Genomic DNA, 8,955 nt, shown 5'->3' with positions numbered 1-8,955 from the left:
TAATGCTGATATTGTGGCAAAAACTTCAAAATTTTTTTCAAAAAAAAAAGAAAAAAGAAAAATAGTAAACACATGTGAACTGTAAATACCAGTAGCAATTTTTATTAAGTCATTAATCTCAGATATTCATTAAAATATTTAAAAACAAAAACAAATATTGTTTGCGGTTTCTATATAAGTAAATTAAATAGACAAATTCAACCTATAAGTACGGGGTAATATTAAAACTTAAAACAAATAAGAACTAAACTAAACAAATAAATTTAAACTTAAATTAAAAAGGGAATTTTGACAACTTTTTCAATTTTGAAAAATTGAAAATTGGAATTTGGAATTTTGAAAAATTATTGATTTTTCATGCTGCTTCTAAGGACTTAGTTGTTTACCCCCCCCCCCCATAAAAAAATCCTCCCACAGAAAAAAACGGGAAATCTCCCCCCCCCCCCACCCACACAAAAATTTACCCCGCAGAAAATGCTCCCCTGCCGAAAATACTCCCCACGGAATACCCCTCCCCCCTCATATATGCAATAGTTTCTTTTCGTTTAAATTTTTAATGTCACTTTACTTTCATCTTGAAAAATAACTTGTTTTTATTTAATTTTTATCAAGCTCAAGGCATGAAATGAACAAAAATAGATAACCTGGAAATAACAACTAATCAGTCTGTAATGAAATGACGTATCTTGTTCATCTTTTGGCATAGCTTGTTCTCTGTATTTCTTAATGAACTAATTCAAATTGAAATTTTGAACTAGTGAAATACACAAATGAAATATTCACAAATAAAAAAAATCTGGAAAACATCAAATAAAACAACCTTATCTCTTTTCTTCCTTGTACACGACAATATAGGAGTTTTGGTACAGTAAAAGCAAACCAATTAAGGACGCGTTTTACACAATACAAATATTATCAATCCCTTTTAGGGTCAATCCCTTTTAAGATAAAGTAACAATCCAAATTAGGATTTTGCTTTATTTGTTTTACATTTAATTTGGTATTACTTCTGCACAATGGCTCAGTTCAATGACTGGCTCTAGTTTTGATTCTGAAAAGGACATACAATTAGTCTGTAAACAAGTTGAAGTAAAGCCATCTTGATAGTATTAGGACTGGTGTAAGACTATGAAATGCCTTATAGATTCGTTTAGTGTTGTTAGGCTACATGCTCACTTTTGATTCTTAAATCAATAATCATGTTTTTTATACTTGACTTTTGTGTTTTCAGTAAAGCGATTGTTTTGTATAATCCTAAAATAATAGAGAAAAATAAGTAGTTGGTTTATTTGGACTAGTTTTATTGATATATGTTAGATAGGCTGTGAAGTAATAATTTTTGTTCGTTTTAATTTTCAACTTTGCTCTTTACTTCCTTCGGAAAAACTTTGTTTTTTTTAAATTAATTTTCTTAAGAATACACTACTTGACGTTCAAGTAGCGCATCAAGAATATGATATGCTTAGACTTCGCTAGGGGGCACGCGCCCCCCTCACCACTCCCCGGATCCGGCACCATTAGCTGTTATCCGTTAGCTTATGGGTTTTGCAAAACGGAGTGACACATCTAGGGGGAAAGCCCCCGCCCAAATTATATAGGACGAATGTAAAATAAAATAGGATGAATTTATAATAATTTAGAAAAAAATTTGGGCTATATATTTGCACATTAGGGGGGGGAGGGAATCATACCATATGTTGAATATGTAACCAAACCTAACCTAGGTACCTTTTCCCCCCTTAAACCCCAAAAATCAATCATGTAAATATCGACACTAATTGAGAAATCATGGCTTTGCAGTCATTTATCTATAGCGAGCTCTTGCAAATAGCCAATTTGACAGGTTTCGTGACTGGTTTCCTTGTACAATAGCAAATTTGGTCCCTTGGCCAAGGTAGTACCCAGGGGGGGGGGTTAGGGGTTTGACCCCCCCCCCCCAAAAAAATAAAATAATGGTCAGACTTGTAAATTATGCGGTGCCCGCATAATGCGTAAGTACCCAATTATGTGTTTTTTGTTTAACCCACCTCCCCCCAGAAAAAACAGAAAGTCCATCCCTTATGAAAGTTTCCCCATAAATAACCGGCCCCCTAGTACAAATATGCTCCCGCAGAAAATTTTCCATTACTTCGTCATTAAAATCAAGTTCCCTGCTATTAAAATGGTATTTTTTGTCATTAAAATGACAACAACAATTCCGTTGAGACGAAATATATAGCCCAAATTTGTTTACAAACTATTGCATATTCATCCTATTTTATTTTATTTCATTAGCATGAACCAAACTTGATTTCTGTTTGATACAACCTTCCATTTTTGATACACGGCACAAATAAAGAAAAAAAGAAATCAATATGCGACTTCTCAAACAAAAACAGCTGTCAAAAGCAATTAAGAAATCCCACCTTGTTTCAAAGGATAAAATTTTGAAAAAATTACTATTAAGAAAAAGTTGCCATGGGACATTGATTCAGGAATTGTAAATATTATTTTTGTTCGTTTTAAAAGTAAAAGTTTATTCCAAAAAGAAGTTTATGGTAATTTCTATAAAAAGACTAAAGAATATCAAAAATAGTGTCAGATCAATATGAAAAGTGCACCATTGGAATCTTGTATAGCTGAAAACATTTTACAGGGGAATATCAGTTCCCCTCATTCAGTGGCAGATCCAGTGGGGAGGGGGGCGAAGGGGCGCACGCCCCCCTAGTGTAGCCTAAAGTAGTGTAATTTACTTAATTTACTCAAGTTTGCTTTAATTAAACTTACTCCTGACGCAAGTTTATCGGATCAACCGATTTTGCGCCCCCCTTAATTTTTTATTGGATCCACCTATTCTGCCCCCCCCCCCAAAAAAAAAACAACAAAATCCTTGATCCGCACCTGTCCTCATTGAATAACAAGGAAAATCACTTTTTTCAATAATTTCAATCTGAATATTTATCTTAAACTTACGTTTAAACTTACCTCCGATTTACATCAGAAACAAAATTTGCCCCCCCCCCTTATGTAGAAATGTATACCCTGAATTGGCATATATAGGGGGGGGGGCTGAAATTCATTTCCGATAGAAATGATTATTATATTTTTAATCAGCATAAAAAAAAAGGCATAAAAAGCATAAAAAAGCATAAAAAAGAGCATTAAATAGCATAATTTACTTAATTAACTAAATTTTTCTTTAATTAAAATTACTCCTTATGCAATTTTATAATATAACCATACGTTGCACCCATTATTTTTTTTTATAGAAACCCAATATTTTGCCCCCCCCCCCCCAAAAAAAAAATCCTTGATCCGCACCTGCCCTCATTGAATAAAAAGGAAAATCACTTTCCTCAATAATCCAATCTGGATAATTATCTTCTCTGAAAATCAAATTTAAATAAAAAATTTATTATATTGATAAACCTTTTACAATTTAATGTTTTGTTTGCCATCATGAATCATGAATTTGCCAAAACATGAATTAGCAGGTTCTGCCTATAGGCCTAGCAACAAGGGGACGAAAACCCGTTTCATGAAGTTTGACAAAAGCGATAACAGGAAATCAATGAACGGAACAAAGCAATATTGTGTAATAACTATATACATGAGCGATTCCTATATGTCCGTCTATAGGAAGATTTGACACTTCTTAGTAAATTTAAAAATAGGAAGCAACGTACAATCGAAACTATTTGAATTAGTAACCTACTTGTTAACAAAAGAAACAGGATTTTAACTGTAAAAAATTAAGTTTTTAGGTGGTATAATACATGAATTAGAGTAGTTTAAATGTCAAAAAGTTTTTAAAATGATTAATGCATTACAGGTGACAGGAATTGGATACTTCTGTCCATGAATAGGATGATGATTCATTCCTACCAAATATTCTGTCCGAGAATATGCAGGTGTCCGACTACTGCGTGTCTTACAGGTTCCTCTAGTAGGTTTAGGAACCGCCAAATTCTACTTTTGGCTATCTTGGAAAGGGGTTAGGTTAGAAAAATGAAACTTACAAGGATGGGTCTACAGGCTAATGTATGTCCCAGGAAGATATCTTGAAGTACCTACCTCCACTCCTCTCCCTCTAGAGAATCCTGACCTTTGTTGACCTTTAAAAATCTGTGCGTTATAAAATTGAACCTTTCAAAATAGATCTTCTGGTTAAATGAAGTACAACAAAATTATTTGTAGCTTCACAACCTTGGTCAATCCCAATTTTTAAGGTTTTAAAAATATGCCACTACATTACATAAAACATTGAAAGTACATTACCTAAAACCTTAAAATTATACTGAAATAACAGAAATTGCATTTTCAGAATTAAAGCCAGAGAAAAAGAAACTGACAACTAAAAATTAAGGTAAATATTAGTCTGTCAAAAATTCAATAGGTATAGACCTTTCATGTAAGCAAATTTCAGGACCCTCCAAAAGGAGAAGGAGTGGAGGTGGGTACTTCAAAATACATTCCCAGGAAATACTTTAGCCTGTTGACCCATCTCTGAAAGTTTCATTTTCCTAACCTAACCCCTTTCCAAGATAGCTGAAAGTAGCTAAAGTAGAATTTTACCGTTGAGTCTAGAGAATGAAACTTGGGAATAAATACAGAGCCCAAATTATTACATTGGAAGATCTGCAAAAAATCCAACGGAAAAATTCTAGACAAGCTACTTTTTCCTATCTTGGAAATTGGTTAGATTAGGAAAATAAAGCTTTCAGTAATGAATACAGGGCCAAAAAAAATCTCTAGGAAGGTAGCCTATTGCTAAGCCACTAGGCTATGCTAACTATCTTCTGATTTCTAACTTGTAGAAATTTGTCTTCTTGACAGGTCTATATATATTAGAATTTCAACAAAACAACATTTTACCTTAATTTTCAGTTCTTAGTCTCTTTTTCTCTGGTTTTAGTTCTGAAAATGGACTTCCTTATATTTGAGTAAAATATGTGGGTAATGTTTATATTAAGAGGCTATTCAGGTAGCTAAGAAACAAAGGTATAAGCCTAGGGTTCCAGCAGTACATATGGAAGCATGTTAAGAAAACAATTTATACTTCATAATATGCAGAATAATCCTAGTTAATATATTTAGGACATGTTCAAGTTTATGGCAGATACCTAGAGATTCCTTTGGTGAAGTTACTTGATTTTGCCACTTGCTTGAATTGACCTAATTAGCCTTTCTCCCAGATTTTGTATATTATTCCCTTGATAAACTATTTTAGTATCAACAATTTTCTTAACCCCCTTCTTTTGTCCCAGAGTACCCAGACCCCCTTGGTACTTTAGGACAACCTGATGGGTACTCCAGGACACAGAACTCCTTACCAAATATCATTTTATTAAAAAATATAATCTACTTTGATTACAACAAACATATAAAACAGAAGCATGTAACATTATTCACTCAAAAGCATAATATAAAAGGTTAACATCATAGGTCAGTGCTTTTGCTGCAAGTTCTTTGTCACCATTCAGATTAGGTTTTGGCAGGTATAAGGCAATTTTGCTTGTCATCATGAAGGCCTCATCCTTTGTCTCTGGAAATATAAATGGTAAATTTTTACCAAATCATATTATTGACTTACAAATAAAGTGAATATACCACTACCTTTTTTTATTCTTTCCAGATATAATAATAATTTTTGTTGGAAATGAATTTTACCCCCACCCCTATATATACCAATTCAAGGTATATATTTGTACATTAGGGGGAGGGGCAAATTTTATTTCTGATGTAAATGGAAGGTAAGTTTAAACTTTAATCCCCCCCCCATCCCCCAATGTGCAAATATATATCCTGAATTGGTATATATAGGGGTGGGGGTAAAATTCATTTCCAACAAATATTATTATTATATTTGGAAAGAGCATGAAAAAAGGCATCAAGTGGTATATTCACTTTATTTGTAAGTCAATAATATGATTTGGTAAAAATTACAATATGAACTTTCAAGCAGGGAGCATTTGTTTCAGGAAGTTCACATTATATCCTTCCATTTGAGCCTCCAAAACCTTGCTGGCATAATTCTTTGAACTTTTCTTAGTATCATTTAAAAAAAAGTACAAAATCAGCATGCTTTATCTCCTTGGTAGGTCCTCTTGCACCCTCTTCAATGTTATCCAGGTGTAATGAATCATTAGTGTCAGCACAGAGATCAAAAGAAGCAGCTTAAAATTTTTGCCAGACATCTGGATTGAAGGGATGAATTCCCAGTTTAGAAAAGCCACTCATAATGTTCAATGGCATGAAAGCTTTTGAAAAAGTAACATGAAGAAATTCAGAGATCTTTTATTATGTGACTAATCTCCCAGGATGATTTCTAAGCAAGTTTTCAATAGCTTGGTAAAATAACTTTAATGGTGAATAGATGGTTACATCAAGAGGCTGTAGCTTATTTTATGTGTGTGGAGGGAATGTAAGAATTTTCAAACCCATCTCCTTTGCAGCAAAAATTAAGTCATAGCTCATGTGACTATCATAGTAATCCATGAGCAGAAGAACTGGTTGCTCAGGAGAGCATGGCATATACTTTTTGAAGAGGCTAAAGTAACCAAGAAATAATTATATCATCATCAATGTATCTCTTGCTTTTCACTAGTAACAGCCTTTGTTCCTGGTGGAGCACCATCCAAGAGCCTTTCCATGAAGCAAGTCCTTCCAAAGATAAGGTACAGGGGAATTGAGAGTTCCAAACATTGTGACTAGTTTCCCTTTCTTCTGTGATGTAGTTGCTCCTAGCTGCTTGGCCCTGCTAGGGCTTGGAACCTTTGGGCATTTCTGTTGAATATTCAATAAGCCTGTTTCATCCATGTTCTAAATGCAGTCAGCTGGGAAATGATACTTTGACTATAGCTGTTCATAGAATGGGGCAGCTGTGTCATGGCTGAAACCAAGATTGCAATGAAGGCTACTACTTTCTGGTCTATGCAGGGACATTCTAGTGTGTCTGTTCCTGAACCCCTTATACATCAGTCTTCTCCTGCTGCTTCATTATGATGCCATGATTTGGGGGATTTCACTTGGTTTGCTTTGGCAAATTTCCTAATTTCTTTTTTTTGCAATTATATAGTTCATTTGCAATGATAGAAGAAGATAAAACTTTAAGGAATCTTCCATTTCAGAAGTGAATACTTTATTTATATCATAGCCAGGTGAGAAGCAAAACAACATTTTTTCTTCCTCCAATGATACAGCAAATGACTTACAGTACCAACAAAGTGTTGGCTTCTTAACATTATACAGTGAAAATTGAGAATGTTTGGAAAATGAAAGCAACAGGGCAACTACAGATACTGCTTGAATTATAATCTGATGTATATCACTTAATTCCATCTCATTGTTTGACCCCAGAGTACCCAAATAGGAAACTTTTTGCAAAGGTACAATTTTATATCACTAGATGGCAACATAAATCAATCACTGGACAGTTATCTGGAGCCAAAAGAACACAGCTTTTGACAAAAACATACTCATTATCATAAAACAAACATGTACAGAAGCTATTTTATGAAAACCAGATCCCCCCTTCTTGGAAGTTTATATTTCCAGAGACAAAGGATGATGCCTACATGATGACAAGCAAAATTGCCTTATGCCTGCCAAAACCTAATATGAGTGGTGGCACAGAACTTGCAGCTAAATCACTGACCTTTGATGTTAACCTTTCATGCTATGCTTTTGAGCAAATAATGTTGCATGCTTCTGTTTTATATGTTTATTGTGATCAAAGTAGATTATAGGTTGTTAATAAATTATATTTGGTAAAAAGAGTTCTGTGTCCCAAAATACCTTAAGAATAAATACCTTAAGATTTATATTTTGTTTTTTTCTCAAGCGAAAATTACCCTTGAAATTTTGAGAAATGCCCTTTTGCATCTTTATGCAGAGAATGGAACAAAATCCTTGCTTCGTCCCTTGTTCCGAATTTACACCAGCAACAATTTTGAAATTGGCCTTTTTATAACTCAATGGAAAAAATGTGTCCCACTCTCAAATTTTGATAATTATTGGTCTTATTGCCTCTTAAGAATAAAGAGGCACTTGTTAATTATATGGAACACACCCAAGAAGTAAAGTTATGTTAATCCTAATGAAATATGCCAAAATATGATAAAAATATAATACTTTAGTTTATATAATAATATAATTTGGGCTATACAGTTGCACATTAAGGGGGTGTGGGGGTAAAGTAACCTAACCTTACACCCACTCTCTTAATGTTCAAATACATACCCCAAGTTATACAAGTCCAATGCATTCTGTCACCCGTTATTTGTCTTTGTGGCTATGAAACTGGCTTTCATAGATTGTACATTATCCTTATTATCCTTAGGATACTTTCATCCCAAGACCTATCCATGTTAGATCTAAAAGTTTAGTTTTGGAACCTTTCAACTATGCTAAACAAAATCTCAAACTTTTGATCAAATAATTTTTTGGGAAAAAGGGAAATGACAGGGGGGCTAGTAGCCATCCAATCTTTTTGTCCAAATAAAAGGGACACTAGAAATTTTAATTTTCATTCAAACGAGCCCTCTCCTGATGTTCTAGAGCCATTGGTTCAATACAATCACCCCTGGGAAAAGAAAGAAATTAACATACATCCATGATTTTTCTTCTGGCAAATAATACAAATTCAAAAAGCCAATGATGCCTCTTTTAAAAGCCAATGATGTATTGATAGATATCAAAATTCCGTTTCTAGAATTTTGGTTATGATTAAGCCTTGTAGCTCCATTCTTACAGTTTGTTTCCAAACTGTTTGATATATTAGCACATAAATCTAAAAACTTAAAGAATAGGATGTCATCTGTACTTATTAGGTGTTTCAATTGCAAACAAGAGAATTCAGAGAATGAGTTTTGATTAGAAATTAGAAGTAGAAATTAAAATCATTAAACCATTCCCAGAGTAGATTCCCCCCCCCTTACTCCCAGCCAGCTTCAATCATCAAACTACAATCGATTC

This window comes from Artemia sp. Qi Xiang Cuo, chromosome 16, assembly GCF_049724085.1.
Source record: "Artemia sp. Qi Xiang Cuo chromosome 16, ASM4972408v1, whole genome shotgun sequence".
NCBI classification, from domain to species: Eukaryota; Metazoa; Arthropoda; class Branchiopoda; order Anostraca; family Artemiidae; genus Artemia; species Artemia sp. Qi Xiang Cuo.
Note: the sequence above shows the minus strand (reverse complement) of the source record.